Consider the following 16,848-nt stretch of genomic DNA (forward strand, 5'->3'; position numbering starts at 1 on the left):
TTTTTAAGAAATTTCATAGAGTAATCAGTTAATTCTAACAACAAAGCCATTACATGGTTACAATATCCACTCAATCCTGCTGGACAAGAACAGTAAGCATACACAACATGGGACGAAATTTTTGATAGGTGTACAATAACTTCCCTTTTTTCCTTTTTCATACTCGCTTTACACAATCCTTTAGCTTGAAATACATTTTTTGCAGAATATGTAAATATTGTGTCTGATGAAATATAACGCTCATCTTGGAATTTCCTACCTCTTAAAAGTGTTTTTTTAATTGACAGTACTTTTGATTTACCACTTAATTTACGATAATTTTGAAATTCCTTTATGGTAAACAAAGACATTTCTTTCAAGCTTTTGCCCCATTTGTAAAGTAAAAGATAATTTTGATTTATCTTTGTGACTTTATACGGTATAAAAACATTACTTTCTTCTAAACAATCACTTTCAGATAAGTCTTCTGACAAAACAAGAGGAATAGCTTCTTCAGTATTTAAAATATCATTTAAAGTTACAGTTGACATCTTTTTTTAAATATTGAAAGAATAATGTTTTTTCACATCTAAAATTTTTGTCATGGTTCGCCTCGATTTCAGGTAGCCGTAACGTTACATCATTGGAATTCGGGATGTGTCTATTATAGGCGTTAAATAAGTATCCCGTTAAAAAAGTAGACAAAATGAGCAATTTAGACAATATTTTTAACACCAAACGTAATTTTAAACTTAAGTTTAAATTTTAAGTTAAGTTAAGATTAAGTTAAAGTTTTATAAAATCCTTATTGAAATAAAAATAATCTTATAAGAACTTAATATTTGCATATTTAACGTAACAATACGATAAATGAAAATTCCTAAATTAGGAGCGCCGCACTTTCCTTGATTAACGATCTTATATTGTATTGTGTCTTATGTTTATAGATGATATAAATGTTATAATAAGTTTGTATTTTGATATCTGGCGCGCACCCCACACGGTGCCCCCTGGATAAGTAATGTTATCTGTTAAGGTGGTAGAGCACAATTAAAATACAAATATTTGATCAAAATATGAAAAAAAAAATTTTTCATTCATCTTATTTAAAATTTTATCCTCTTTCTTTTGATGTTAGTATGAAACTGAAACTATTTTTGGAAATGTGTTAAAAATCTACATTTGCAAAATTATTTACCTTAGCAACGCCATAGCAACCACAAACATACCCTCGTTTATTATATACGTTGAGCAAAATTGCAAGCTAATTTGTCTTTTTGTTGTGTCTATCATGCTTTTTATTGTTTATTTATCAACTTTGCTTTTAAAGAAATTTGAATTTTGAGAATTTTGTTTTTCTTTATTTTGTACTTATTTTTGTTTTTTCTGCAAGTTGAGTTTTTCATATTTTATCAAGATTTCAAAACATGATTTTTTCTGATTGAATAAAGCTTTTGTTCTGAAATTTTCAGGACATATTCCTAACAACATTAGAATTCATTTGACAGATAGATTTTATTTAATTGTTTTTAAAACTCATTATTTTTAGTTTTAACTTCTTTAAACTGCTTGTAAATCGTACTAAATTTAACTTATCTTAAAAAATAGGTCATATCTTTACATATAAAAGGACTAATTAAAATTCTATCTGTTAAATGGAATAAAATAAGTTCATTAACAGATCTGCAAAGTTTAATTAATGGTTCTTAAGTCTAACTCAAGTTAACGTGTTTTGAAAACATAAGAATTAGATCTTTATTTACACTGTTTTTGCGCCATTATGGGTTTTTGGTAAAGTTTTTCAAATTTTTTTTTTGCAAAAACATTTCATTTCTCTTAGTGAAGCATTTCTGCATATTTTTAAAACTATTTTTTAAATCTTTCATGAAAAGTGTCTTTTTTGTGCTCTACCACCTTAATGTAATAGTATTTCTAAGAGTTACTTTAATTAAAAAAAAAAATTTAAAAAGCAGCTTATTCTATAAATTTTCTGCTGATGAAAATTTTCATATAAGTGTAGTTTTCATATAAGTGTGTTTTCACTTATATGTGTGTTTTTCATATACACTACCGTGCAAAAGTCTCCGCTCATTTGTAATATTTCAATAAAGTAACAAAAGTTTGCAAGAAAATTGCGTTTATTTTTAATTGTTTATTAAACAATGAATTAGACAGTAAATACAATACATTTTAGGATGATTTTAAATATATAAAATCAAGAAAATGTTAATATACTAAGTTGTAAATGTTAAATTTTATTTTCATCAATATGAGACCCCTTGGAGCGTATAACAGCAGCGCATAATCTTGGCATTCGGGCTAATAATTTATTCATGGTTTCCGCTGTTATCTCATTCCATGCTTTTTGCAAACGTTCCCATAGCATTTGCTGATTAATAAAAGATGTTTCACCTGCTTCTCTGATCTTCCGATCCAGTTCATCCCACAACTTTTCGATGGGTGATAGATCTGGTGATTGAGGAGGCCAAGTCATAATTTTGCAAACTTTTCCCCTTTCTTTTAGTTTCAAATAATTTTTGCATAATCCAGATGCATGTTTTGGATCGTTGTCCTGCTGCATGATGAATCCTTTCCCAATTATACGAATACCAGATGGAATCGCGTGCTTAACCAAAATATTATGGTACATGTGTTTATCCATGGTAGATGTGATTTTAACTAAATCTCCAGTTAACCCATTGCCAAAACATCCCCAAAGCATAATATTACCACCTCCATGTTTTACAGTACTTTGTATACATTGAGGAAGCACTCTTTCATTAGGTAAACGCCTAACATGCACGCGACGTCGGGTACCAAAAAGTTCAAACCTACTCTCGTCTGTCCATAGAACTTTCTTCCAATCTTCTAATCCCCAATTTTTATGCATTTTTGCCCATTCCAATCTTTTCTTCTTATTTACTGCCCTCAACAAAGGTTTACGTGCAGCAATGCGTCTAATTAAGTTGACTGATCTTAGTCTTCTTTTTACAGTATCAGTTGATACTGGCTTTACCCTTGTTTTGTTGAGTTCTGCTGTTAAAATTGTGGCTGGAATTTTTCTATTTCTTTTGCTGGACACAACAATAAACGTATCTTCTTGCCGTGATGTAACTCTTGGTCTTCCAGAACGTGATCTGTCACTGTTGGAACCAATATCATGCAATCGTTGTAGAGCATATCTCACACCTGATTCGGATATTTTTAACCTGGAAGCAATTTTTCTATATGAATAACCTTCTTCACGTAAAATACATATTTTGCCACGAAGTTCTTCACAATATTCTTTCTTTACTTTCACCATTTCTCAAATTCTTTATTAAATTCAAGACATTAAATGCGCACACTAATGCCATTTTCAAGTATAAATATAAACATAAGTCTATTAAAAGCAACCAATTAAAATTACTGAAAACATCCTTACCATGCCGGAAAGTATCATGCTACTGTCAAACCTAAGCTTACAAAAAATATTTTGGTTAAAACTTTTGTGCAGTTTTAAATTTAATAAAGAATACTGAAGAACTTTATATGTATTTTACGTGAAAAAGGTTATTCATATAGAAAAATTTCTGCCATGTTTTTAGCAGCAGAACTCAACAAAACAAAGGTAAACAAAATTATTTGAAACAAAAAGAAAAGGAAAAAGTATGCAAAATTATGATTTAGCCTCATCAACTTTTTATATTAACATTTTATTCTTTTTATATATTTAAAATCATCCTAAAATGTATTGCATTTACTGTTCCTTGCAAATATTACACATGAGCGGAGACTTTTGCACGGTAGTGTAAGTAGTTTTCATATAAGTGTGTTTTCATATAAGTGAAAGTTTAAAGTCTATTACACTTAATAAACCTAGGAATCTTTTTATGATCTGAAAAACGAGTTAAGGGTTTGAAATTTAACGAGTTCTAGGTTTTGATCTAAATATGATCTTAAACCTTCCATAACGTTACAATTAAAAACCAGCATTATCCAAATTAAACCGTCCAAATACACTTACATGGGATAATGTGTAAGCGATTAAAACATGTAGAAGATTACAATTACGTGGAAACACAATGTGAAATGTCAAAAAAAGACATGATAACATTAAATTGTTAAAAATTTATTTTCCAAAATAAATTTACATTCAACTTTGAATTGTTATTTATTAAACTTGTGTCCATTTAAATATACATCTCCTAGATCGTCGGTTGTTTGCCTTCTCAAAAAAACAACAGGGATAGAGGTTTACCTATCAAATATACTTTTAACATAAGTGATGGAATCTTTTTCTTTAATTACTCCTAGCCATAAGAGCTTAAGTTGTCGTACCTAAAACTTAAAAAAAAAAAAAAAAAAAAAAAGAAGAAGAAAGTTTTCATCTAATTATAATCAGAATTATTTACCAGATAATTATAATAAATTGACAGATGAAACAAACAAAAAAGACAATTATGTTTGAATTTAAAAAAGTACTTGTGACCTGAAATGTAACCAGGCTATCTAAAGTGAAATATAAGAAAAATAATATTAGAAAACTATTTTTAACTCTTTTATATTTATAATTTATATTTATTAATTATAACTTTTACTTGATAGTTATAGTGATAATACAGCTAGAATTTGAAATATAGTAACAAATTTTTTTAAAATAATTAAACTAACATAATAAAACTAATTTAAAAAACTCTACAATAAACTCTAATATAAAATTGAGTAAACTCTAGCCTAGTTTCATCTTTACTACTTATAACTCTAGTTCTAACTCTAATTTAAAACTACTACTTGTAACTCTACTTGTTGAATCTCTACTACTTATAATTCTAATCTAAAACCGAATCAATCAAAGACACTTAAAATTAGCTTTTGTTTAAAATGAGTTTTTGTTAAGAAAATATTTTTATGTATTTAACAAAAAGATTTCAAGTCATTATGCTCACAAAACAAAAATTAATAAATCAAATATCTAACTTTTATTAAGATTTTTTAAAAAATTATTATTACAGTGACAGAAATTATCACATTGAAATGATAATGAGCATACTTTTTTTACCATATGATAAAGAAATGTAAGGAAACATCTCTATTTTTTTCTCTCAATACACTGCAGGAAATGAGACCTCATACTATTTTTATCCCAGATAATTAAACTTGAATCAAAACCATTTCATAAAGCAGTAGCATTTGCAATAGCATAAAGCCCACAATCATTTCAATTGTCTTGCTTTTGGCATCTTATGACCTCCACCAGGCTTGCAGAGCCGGAGCCAGAGCCTGCTGGAGGTCATTAGATGCCAAAACCTCCACCAGGCTTGCAGAGTCGGGAGCCGAGGATCCGATAGTTTTTGCAGGAGCCGGCGCCGGAGCCGAGAAAAACTAGTAGATCCCGGCTCTCAAAAAAATTTTGAACTGAACAAATTTTAGATTAATTTTTGACACATTTTTTTAGCGACCTCTGCACTTCATTCAAGAAACTTAAAACTCAAAATTCTATAAGTCTCTAACAAATCATTTCATATACAATAAAATCACTTACAAGTTTAGTCTAAAAATAAATCTCAAAAAAATGGCCGCCACCAAATATTTGCTTATATATTTTTTTAAAATTCTTATTCTTGTGAAATGAATGAAGTGCCATATTTATTCTTATCTTCAGTCATTTTTTTTTCATTTCAAAATTATTCAATGACCCAAAATTGATCTTGTATTTTTCTTTTCTTCTCCTGCAATATTTATATAAAGTTGAATATATATTTGGAATTTTTCCGCGATTTCTGTAATTTGTAAATTGCAACCATGAGAGATAATGTAGAAGACGAGAGGTTATATGATGAACTGAAATGGTTTGCTTATCGCGAAGAGGAAGAAGTGTTTTTTTGTCAAGTTGACATTAGTGTAGGGGAGGAAGTCAGCAAACTTTGCGGTGCAACATGCAAAATGCAGTACGAGGGAAAAGAGCAACGGAAAAAAAAACCCACCGCCAACATGAAACGCCATTTTGTCAATAAACATTCGACTCTTTTGACAAAAATTGTTGAGGCAAGAGAGCAGAAACTGAAGAAAGAGAAGGCCGAAAAGGAAAAAAAGTTACCATCACAATTTCGAAAGAGGACTTCAAGAAAGGCATGAATATGACGATTCTTCAAAACGGCGCTCCCTTTAACCTATTCAGCAGTGAAGGAATCAAGATTTTGACTGGCGATTTGGCAAAACATTTTGGCTTGAAAGTCAACCGGGATTCTGCTCGTCAAATCATGGTTTTGGCTCAAAAAAAGCGAGCTAAGTTAAAAACCAATCTACAGGGAAAGCTGGTTTTTCTGAAAGTCGACGGAGCTTCAAGAAATAATCGAAGTTTTCTTGGCGTCAATGTGCAGTTCTTCATGGATAGCAAAACCAAGAATCTCTTGAAGGCGTGCTGGAATCGTATGGCATCAGGAAAAAAAATGTCCTCGGAATTACGACTGATAACGGATCGAACATGGTGAAAATGGTTGGAGACTTTGGAAAGACAGATGAAGAAGGTGACGTCACTGACGAGTCTGCTAAAGAACTTGCTGGCGTTGAAATCGAAGAAGAACTTGAGGTTGAAATTGAAGGTGATCTGCTGGATGCTTATATCACTGACGACGACGACAACGACGACGACGTGTTTGAACAGCAGAGGCCTTAAATCAACGAAATATCGAAAAACATGAATACCGTTAATCTGCAACGTTGTGTTGCTCACACCTTGCAGCTGGCTGTTGAAGACGACTTGGAAAAACGAGGCATTAAGTCTCTGGTTGGCAAAGCTCGAGATGTAGCAAAAGCTTGTCGAACGTCGAAAGCAAATGAATTTTGCAAACAACACAAAACTAAAAAGGTACATACAATATAATCGCAAATCGCAATAAATGAAAATGTTTAAATGAATATTAATAAGAATCTGAACTTGAGTTTGAATTTAACATGTTTTTCGAATGTTGAAAACAATCAAATTTATTGCGTTTTCGAATGTTGAAAACATTCAAATTTATAAAAAGTTACTCAAATTTCTCAAATTTACAGATTGCAATAATCGACAATGCAACCAGATGGTCCAGTACATTCAACATGCTCAACCGACTTCTTAAGATGCGTGATGTCCTGAATGCACTGGAAGCGGAATTTAAAACCCGTGACTTTACGTTTCTAAATTAGGAGTGGAAGCAAATAGAGGAACTTGCAAAAATCCTCGAGAAACCGGCAGTTGCAACTCAATAATTCCAGAGTCAGGATCTCACGCCTGGGAACTTTATTTACATTTAGGAAATTCTGAAGGAGGAGCTAGTTTCTGGTGAATTCAAGACGTCTGATTTTGGGAAGAATATCAGGGATTCAATGGTGCATCGGGAATTACTTTTGTTCAATAATCCCTTTTTTTGTGCTGCTGTCTTTGTGGATGTGAATATTAATGCCTTCTTGGAGAAGAGAAACAGGTTTTTATCAAAGTTTTCAATCTATTATTTTTTTAAACGAAAATTGGAATTTGAAGTTACGTACTTTTAATGAAATTCAAAATACTGTGTCATTTAACTTTACTTTTTGACATTCTACTTTCCTCACTGCAAGAATATGATAGATTATAATTTGCTTGAAATTTTAAAACATTAAAAATGCTTTACAATATTTCAATTGATTGTTGAAGACACTCTGTGGAAGATCCAGAAAAAGCTCAATGAGCAAAAGAAGTTCGAAATCGAGGGGAGTGGAGTTGGTCGTCATGGAAATGACTCTAGCGAGAGTACTGGAAGCAGTTTGGAAAATGAAGAGGAATCCTAGGAAATGAGTCCCAGAAAAAGGATGCGAATTCGAATGGAACGTGCTCGGAAGCAAAAAAGCGAGCAGTGCAGCCAAGACGTTGTTAGTCATAAACGATTGGAGGAAAAAGAATTCCGAGAGGCTATTCAAAGTTTGCCAAAGCTTGCTCAACAGATCATGAAGAAAAAGGATGATGGAAATTCGAAGTGCGAAACTGTTTTGGACGGAATAAAGCTGTTTCCCGAGTTGATTCAGAAAGCATGCCAGATTGCTTCTGCTCTTCCTATGACGCAAGTCAGCGTGGAGCGGGTGTTTTCTGGCCTAAAATTTCTGACTCCGGACCGAAGAAGTCATTAGGAATCGGATTTGATTGATAGCATGGTTTTTCTTCGAATGAATAAAGAGTACATTTGACTTTTGAATGTGTATTGACAGAAAAAAAAATTAGAAAACGTTTTGAATTTGGAATTTGATGCTAAATAAATTTGTTGAAAAAATTTTGTAGAAATGACCAGGCAAAGGGATAAATTTGCAAGTACGAAATGAAAGGGTATATGAAAGGGACTGATTCTTCAAAAAAATGTAGTAATTTATTTTTCATTCATTAAAAAAATTTATGAATAGACGGCAAGTTATACTTTTAAATCTTATTCTTCTATTGACGTTATGAGGAGCCGGAGCGGAGCCGGAGCGGAGCCGGAGCGGAGCCGGAGCTGGAGCCGAGTTTTTGCTAGGAGCCGGAGCCGGAGCGGAGCCGTGAAAAAAGTTGGGCGGCTCCGCAAGCCTGACCTCCACATTCAAAGAAGAAATAGATTCATTTATTAACAACGATCGTGTAACTCTGTGTACCAGTAATGGAACAGTGCCTTTATTAAATCTAGTAAACAGTGAATCATAATACTGAACAGAATAAGAACCATTTTCAGATGTTAAACTACTTATTAGAACCCAATGCAAATTTCTTACATTGAGTATCTGAACAAACCTTCTTGTAATAGTATAACCACCAAAGTTTTTTGAATTAAAAATCAAAGAACTTTGAAATCCAATATCAATTAAAGATCACCAAGCCAACAAGATGGATGTTTAAAAACATCTATGCATAGCTTGACTGACTGTGCTGATAATGTTGAATAAAAATAATTATCTACAGAAATTGCAGGACAAACTAATGTTATGGATTTCGATATACTTGCGCCAGTTAGAGAAGTTGGGTGCTTTCTATTGCTGGATTTTTTAAAATTATTTTTAAATCATCTTTTTCAATTAATTGTTTAGTCATTTTAAGACAATAATCATGCTCTTTTAAAATCAATTGGGTGGACAATGCTTGTTTTTCTGATAAATAAGGCTTTATACATAATACAATTTACCATCTAAAGTATGTAAAAATTTAGATTTAATTCAATGATAATAATTACTTATTCCACAAAGTGTAATGTAATGTTTACATACCACATAGTTTGATTTTTTTTGCATACTTTAAAAAAGATTTACGCTCTGATTTGTAATATTTCATCCTTACATCAGAGAGATATTGTTTAACATCTTCAACAGAATAGTTATGAACAGGTATTTTTCAAATTAAATTTTTGACTTGTAAATTAGAAATTTAAGTAACTTTGAAGATTTACCTAACGGAACAAGGCTACTTATTTAAGGATAGATTTCACCTACCTAATGGAAACTTAACATCATATCTGCGCATGCTTATCGCATGCGCAGAGCTATCTGTCTACTTTTTTAACAGGCTACTTATTTAACTTGACACCTGTCTATTAAGTTGAAAACACTGGTTTTGAGTAAGGGTCTGCGTATCGTTATTATTTTGAACCGATAACGATATGAAACGATAACGATATGAAACGATAAAAGTTTGTCTATGAAACGATAATATCGGTTTAGTTATCGTTTGAAACGACAATTAAACGATAACTTATCGTTTGAAACGATATTATCGGCTTTTTTATATCGGTTTATCGGAATACATAAAAATAACGAGAATACCGATATTTATCGGTATAATAAAGATATTTTTTACAATATTCCAATTTATTTTTTTTTTAAAATGCCAAATTTTAGTTCAAATATATAATAAATCTTCAAGTCGAGTGAAGATGTCGTTTTGCCTATCTTTACCGGTTTTAAAAGTTAATCCTTCCCAATTGTATATATTATCTAGATGTCTAACTTCACAAAAATTCTGTAAAGAAAAAGTGAAGCAACACTGTTCTCCAAAATGAACCCAGGTTGAAACTCTCCCCACTCTTGATTTTTTTACATTTAATCAATCATATGCATTAGTAAACACAATATATGTTGTCAAAAAAATCTGAACTAAGTGCTAAATATGTATACTTCCAAAATTAAAACGCATAATTTTTGGCTTTTTTTCTTCCAAAGTTTGAATAAAGTCAGCCATTATGGTAGTCAAAATAACCCATTAATATTTATTTATTTTATTTACAAAAAAAACCATAATATAAATACATTTGTATCACAAATAATATTTAAGTTAATGCTTGTTTAAGTTAAAATTTACCACAGAAGCGTTTAGCTCTCCATAACTTTTTTGTCCTATGTTTCTTTTATAGTTCATCCAAGGTTTTTTTAAATTTTTGATGAACTGATTCACCACATTGTTCTGCATAGCTACATAAGCTAATGTTATTGCAATCTACAAAGGTGAAAATGAGACACACTAAAATATGTACACTACCGTGCAAAAGTCTCCGCTCATGTGTAATATTTGCAAGGAACAGTAAATGCAATACATTTTAGGATGATTTTAAATATATAAAAAGAATAAAATGTTAATATAAAAAGTTGATGAGGCTAAATCATAATTTTGCATACTTTTTCCTTTTCTTTTTGTTTCAAATAATTTTGTTTACCTTTGTTTTGTTGAGTTCTGCTGCTAAAAACATGGCAGAAATTTTTCTATATGAATAACCTTTTTCACGTAAAATACATATAAAGTTCTTCAGTATTCTTTATTAAATTTAAAACTGCACAAAAGTTTTAACCAAAATATTTTTTGTAAGCTTAGGTTTGACAGTAGCATGATACTTTCCGGCATGGTAAGGATGTTTTCAGTAATTTTAATTGGTTGCTTTTAATAGACTTATGTTTATATTTATACTTGAAAATGGCATTAGTGTGCGCATTTAATGTCTTGAATTTAATAAAGAATTTGAGAAATGGTGAAAGTAAAGAAAGAATATTGTGAAGAACTTCGTGGCAAAATATGTATTTTACGTGAAGAAGGTTATTCATATAGAAAAATTGCTTCCAGGTTAAAAATATCCGAATCAGGTGTGAGATATGCTCTACAACGATTGCATGATATTGGTTCCAACAGTGACAGATCACGTTCTGGAAGACCAAGAGTTACATCACGGCAAGAAGATACGTTTATTGTTGTGTCCAGCAAAAGAAATAGAAAAATTCCAGCCACAATTTTAACAGCAGAACTCAACAAAACAAGGGTAAAGCCAGTATCAACTGATACTGTAAAAAGAAGACTAAGATCAGTCAACTTAATTAGACGCATTGCTGCACGTAAACCTTTGTTGAGGGCAGTAAATAAGAAGAAAAGATTGGAATGGGCAAAAATGCATAAAAATTGGGGATTAGAAGATTGGAAGAAAGTTCTATGGACAGACGAGAGTAGGTTTGAACTTTTTGGTACCCGACGTCGCGTGCATGTTAGGCGTTTACCTAATGAAAGAGTGCTTCCTCAATGTATACAAAGTACTGTAAAACATGGAGGTGGTAATATTATGCTTTGGGGATGTTTTGGCAATGGGTTAACTGGAGATTTAGTTAAAATCACATCTACCATGGATAAACACATGTACCATAATATTTTGGTTAAGCACGCGATTCCATCTGGTATTCGTATAATTGGGAAAGGATTCATCATGCAGCAGGACAACGATCCAAAACATGCATCTGGATTATGCAAAAATTATTTGAAACTAAAAGAAAGGGGAAAAGTTTGCAAAATTATGACTTGGCCTCCTCAATCACCAGATCTATCACCCATCGAAAAGTTGTGGGATGAACTGGATCGGAAGATCAGAGAAGCAGGTGAAACATCTTTTATTAATCAGCAAATGCTATGGGAACGTTTGCAAAAAGCATGGAATGAGATAACAGCGGAAACCATGAATAAATTATTAGCCCGAATGCCAAGATTATGCGCTGCTGTTATACGCTCCAAGGGGTCTCATATTGATGAAAATAAAATTTAACATTTACAACTTAGTATATTAACATTTTCTTGATTTTATATATTTAAAATCATCCTAAAATGTATTGTATTTACTGTCTAATTCATTGTTTAATAAACAATTAAAAATAAACGCAATTTTCTTGCAAACTTTTGTTACTTTATTGAAATATTACAAATGAGCGGAGACTTTTGCACGGTAGTGTATTTTCCATGAAACTGTAATAGCAAAATACATCTTTTGTATATAGTTAAAGACTAGAAAATGAACTTTTGAAATCTTCAATTTTGACAGAAATATCTGTACCCATTTCCAAACCAAACACAGCTGATTTCACTAATAAAAACTTACGCAAGCAATTCATTATTGGTAAAATATTGATTGCTGCAGTTAAGGTAACATTCCTCTCCAAAATATCTAACTGGGGCATAAATAAATTATTATTGTTTCCATCTAAACCTACACCATGATACCCTCTCATTAATATGTAATGTGTTTTCAACCAGCTTTGAAAAGCTGGCTAAACATATTAAAGCAAAGTACAAAGTTTATCCACAACTCCCATCATAATGTGAAGCTCAGGTGGAGGAACAATGTATTCTTAGTTTTGAGTTGTCTGAGATACGGTAATTACACTATGCGCGAAAGCAATTACAAAGAGTGGACATTGCGCAGTTTCCTTAAAATCCTACATACAAACTTTGAGCGGTATTTCTATGAACATATATTTGAGTAGATTTGTAAAGTGTAAATTGAAGGCGAATTTTGTGGATGGGAGTTTTTTATTAGAAGAGAAGATGTAGAGTTGAAACGTTGGGTTCGCCGCGAGAAAGCAACATAAGCGTTGTTAATAATTTTTACCGCACATAATTTATAAAATCAATCTTCATTTAATTTATAATAAAACTACTTTGGTAATTGGGGAATATTTATAACTTTTTAAACTTTTTTATAACTTTATTGTTAACTTTATTTATAACTTTATTTATAACTTTATTTATAACTTTATTTATAACTTTATTTATACCTTTTTTATATTATTACATATATTTATCATACATCAGAACGCACTTTTTTTTGCGTATTGCGTATTGAGTATATTACTCATATCATACTCAATACGCAACTCAACGTACGCAATTTCTTTGAGTATAATACTCAATATGCAACTCATAGTACGCATTTTTATTGAGTAGCAATACGCAATACGCAACTCATAATACGCATATTTTTTGAGTATTTTGCGTAAAAAATACGCAATTTTTTTTAGTGTAAAATATAAATTAGCTGTTAAAGTATATATTTTTTTACAAATAACAAACAAAAACACTAAATTATAATTTAACCATTATAATTTGTTTTTTAAGATAAATTATTAAGGTTTGCGTGTCGAAAATCACGTCTTGAAGCCTCTAGGGAGTAAGTAGCATTGCTTTTAATGACTTTATGAGCTTGTTTCAAATAACAATTTACAATTTGCTGTTTTACAAGTTGATAAACTTTGAGTTGATTTGTTTTGTAAGTTGATAAACTTCTTGCGTTTGTATTTGAAATAATGACTTTTTTTATAATTTTTTGTTACTTTTATGAGGCTATAGATGTATATAAGATGCAAGTATTTATCTTTTTATCTATAGTAAATAAGTTAGATAAATAAAATAAATCATTTTAATCTTTTATCTTATATAAACTAAAGTAATTTATATATGTAATGTAATTTAAACTAGTTTTATAATATTGCTTATTTGCTTAGCAAAAGTTTTATTTTAGATTTTTTGCTTTAACATGTATGGAAGATCCGCCAAACGAAAATTAGGTTCAGACTCTAATGTAAAGAGTTTGAGAAAAAAAAAAGAAAAAAGTATAAATAAAGAAGATAAAGAAAATCAGTCTGTAAATAAACAAATAAATTCTGACAGAAGTAATCGTGCCTTATTGTCGATTGAAAATAGTCAACCATCGTGCAGCGAAAGCATAAGCAATGCTTTATTAACAAATATAAGTATTAAACGATATGTTAAAGAGATTAATGAAATTAAACATAACTTGAAAAACAATAAATTTCCGCGTAAAATTTTCAAATTTGGTGACACTGAAAAAAATTACAGTTCGGTTTTAAACTTTTTTCATTGCCAAGCCGAAATCAATTTTAAGCCCGGAAAGAAAGAAAAATTACATTTTACCTGCATTTATTGCTATAAGGTATTACATGAACCACTAGGTAAAAGTGGTAATTTTTTTAAGCATTTTAATTCCACACAATGTAAGGGCAAAGACGATTTTATGGCTTGGAAAAAGGCTTATGATGATATAAGTCTTGATAATGATGATGACTCGTTGTTAGATGACAATATTATGGATCTAACTAAATATGTAATGTCATCCAATATGGCAACACAAGAGCTAGGTAACATTCATCTAAAAAGACTTTTAGAGCGTCATAAAAATCATTTACCATGCGAGAAGTCTTTTGTCTATAATATAGTTCCTATGGTAGTTGAAAAGGTAAAAAAAACAATCACTAACTGCCTTAGAAAAGCCAAAACTATTACATTAATAGGTGATATCTGGGATGGCCGCCAACTGGCTGATTTTTTTGCCTTATGTTGCCAGGTTACCTTTGCTGATTTCAGTAAAAAGCTAATAGTTCTTGGTCTTCAACGAATGAGTGGCCCACATAATGCTGAAAATATTATATTGGTTTCAGAAGAAATGTTAAATCAATATGATTTCGATAAATCTAAAGTTGACGGTTATGTGAGTGATGGTGGTAAAGCTTTTCTTAGAGCTTTTCCACAAATGCTCAACTATGAATTGGAAAACGGCAATTGGATTGAAGAAGACTTTTGGGAAGAATTGTTTGAGAATGACGACAGTGATGAGAATGATCAGGAACTAAAAGATTCACCTGAAAACAAAATTGTACCTGAAATTAACGAATTGCTTACTGAAGAAATAAATCCAATCCAAAATGATATTAGATTTAGCAAACTATCTAATGAGATTGATGCTGAGATTGATGCTACTGGAATTGATGATGCTGATAATTATGAATTTGGGGATCATAGTATAGTAGATCAATTAGAGTTTGAACTCGGCAGCAGAAAAGTACCTCGTTTTGCATGCACAAACCACAAATTTAATATTTCAATACGTAATACTGTGAGGTCATGCAAACGATTGAAAACTATTTTGTCATTGCTTTGTTCATTTGCTAAAAAAACTCATCAGACAATTCAAATTGCCCGAATATTTCAACAAAAAAAAAACATAGATTAAGAAACGAAAATTTAACTCGTTGGTCATCAAGTTTTTTAATGTTGATTTGTTTTTACAAAGCATATAAAAAAACATTGCTTTGAAACTATTAAATGTCCAGTTACTCAAGCAGAGATTGAATTCTATTTATCATTGATGCTCCCAGCATATAGATTTACGCTTTTGAATCAAAGAAATCGCGTACATATTGGTGACTTGGTACCAAGTTTACATTTATTAATCATGCAATATGAGGAAATGGCTAAAAAAGATGATAAAAAGAAAAAATTTTGCGAATTGCTGATAACTAATGTAAAAAGACAGTTTGAGCATGAGCTAAACTCTGCTGTTTATGCAGCTGCTGCAGTTTTAAATGTTTCTAAACTTTATCTATGGTATCAAAGACCGATTGCAAAAGCCACAGTCAGTTTGGGACTAAGTTCATTAGTAAACTTGGCAATTGAATTTAATAAAAAAAAACGAAAAAAACGATTTGACAGCAAGTGGTTCTATTAATAGTTTCTCTCAAAAAAGTGTTCCTGACGATGAAGCCTTTGATCAGTTTTATCAAAGCATAGAATTGGATCAGGTAGAGTACAATAAAAAAGAACTTAGCATCGGACACCTAGCTGACAAAGAAAGGAATAACTTTGTAAACATTTTAAGTAACCATAATTTCACCAACAAAACTCATTATGATGCATTTTGGTTTGAGAAAAGAAAAGAATTGCCATATCTTTATAATTTGTGTCTCATGTTTTTTAATATACCGACATCCTCCGCTTATGTTGAACGTTTTTTTAGCATATGTGGTGTAGTTAATCGAAAAAGAGCCAGCAACATGGCCGATGAAACACTAATAAATCGTGCCTTTTTAAAAAGTAACTTAACCATACTTAATGAAATGGCTGAGTGAAAATAATTCTTCAGTTGTTTGAAAATTTTCTTCATTACTTTTGTTTTTGTTTATGAATTGAAAATACAGTTTAGAAAAATATAATTTTTTTTTTCTCTTTCATTTCGTGTTTCTGTTTGTTCATTATATAAAAAACAATATTACTTTTAGAACAAAATTATATTTTACACTCAAAAAAAAAAAGCAAATTACTCAAAAAAAAATGCGTATTATGAGTTGTGTGTTGAGTATTCTACTCAAGAAAAATGCGTACGTTGAATTGCGTATTGAGTATGATATGTGTAATATACTCAATACGCAATACGCAAAACAAAGTGCGTTCTGATGTATGATATTTATTATCTATTTATTGTTTATTAATTAATTAATTTTGTTAAATAACAGAAAAGCATTTTGTAAAATTACGATGATATAAGTAACCTTACTATGAGTTCGGACAAAACTAGGGATCGCCGGTTACAGTTTACGGTATACTAATTTTACGGTATACTTTACCGTATACTTGGTATACTAAAAGTTTGTATACACATTAGTTTACCTGTTTACTTTTATTTGTGAAATATTTTCGGACTGACCTGATAATCTGATAATTATATTATCTTAATTAATTAAATTACTGGGCCATGTCTAGTATTTAACTTATCATAATTAAAGTGTTTTTTTTTTAATTCAATTTTTTTTCCTTAGGTTTAC

General features: G+C 30.7%; 2 pseudogenes; both read left to right on the plus strand.

Moving 5' to 3' along the window:
• The first annotated feature begins 5,763 nt into the window (after positions 1–5,763).
• LOC145193593 (uncharacterized) lies at positions 5,764–8,160 on the plus strand (annotated as a pseudogene).
• Positions 8,161–13,234: 5,074 nt separating this feature from the next.
• On the plus strand, positions 13,235–16,236 carry LOC149888686 (uncharacterized; annotated as a pseudogene).
• Positions 16,237–16,848: the final 612 nt, after the last annotated feature.

Source organism: Hydra viridissima, unplaced genomic scaffold (assembly GCF_058129835.1).
Source record: "Hydra viridissima isolate aposymbiotic clone 2 unplaced genomic scaffold, HvirCarnegie_v1 scaffold_5, whole genome shotgun sequence".
NCBI classification, from domain to species: domain Eukaryota; kingdom Metazoa; phylum Cnidaria; class Hydrozoa; order Anthoathecata; family Hydridae; genus Hydra; species Hydra viridissima.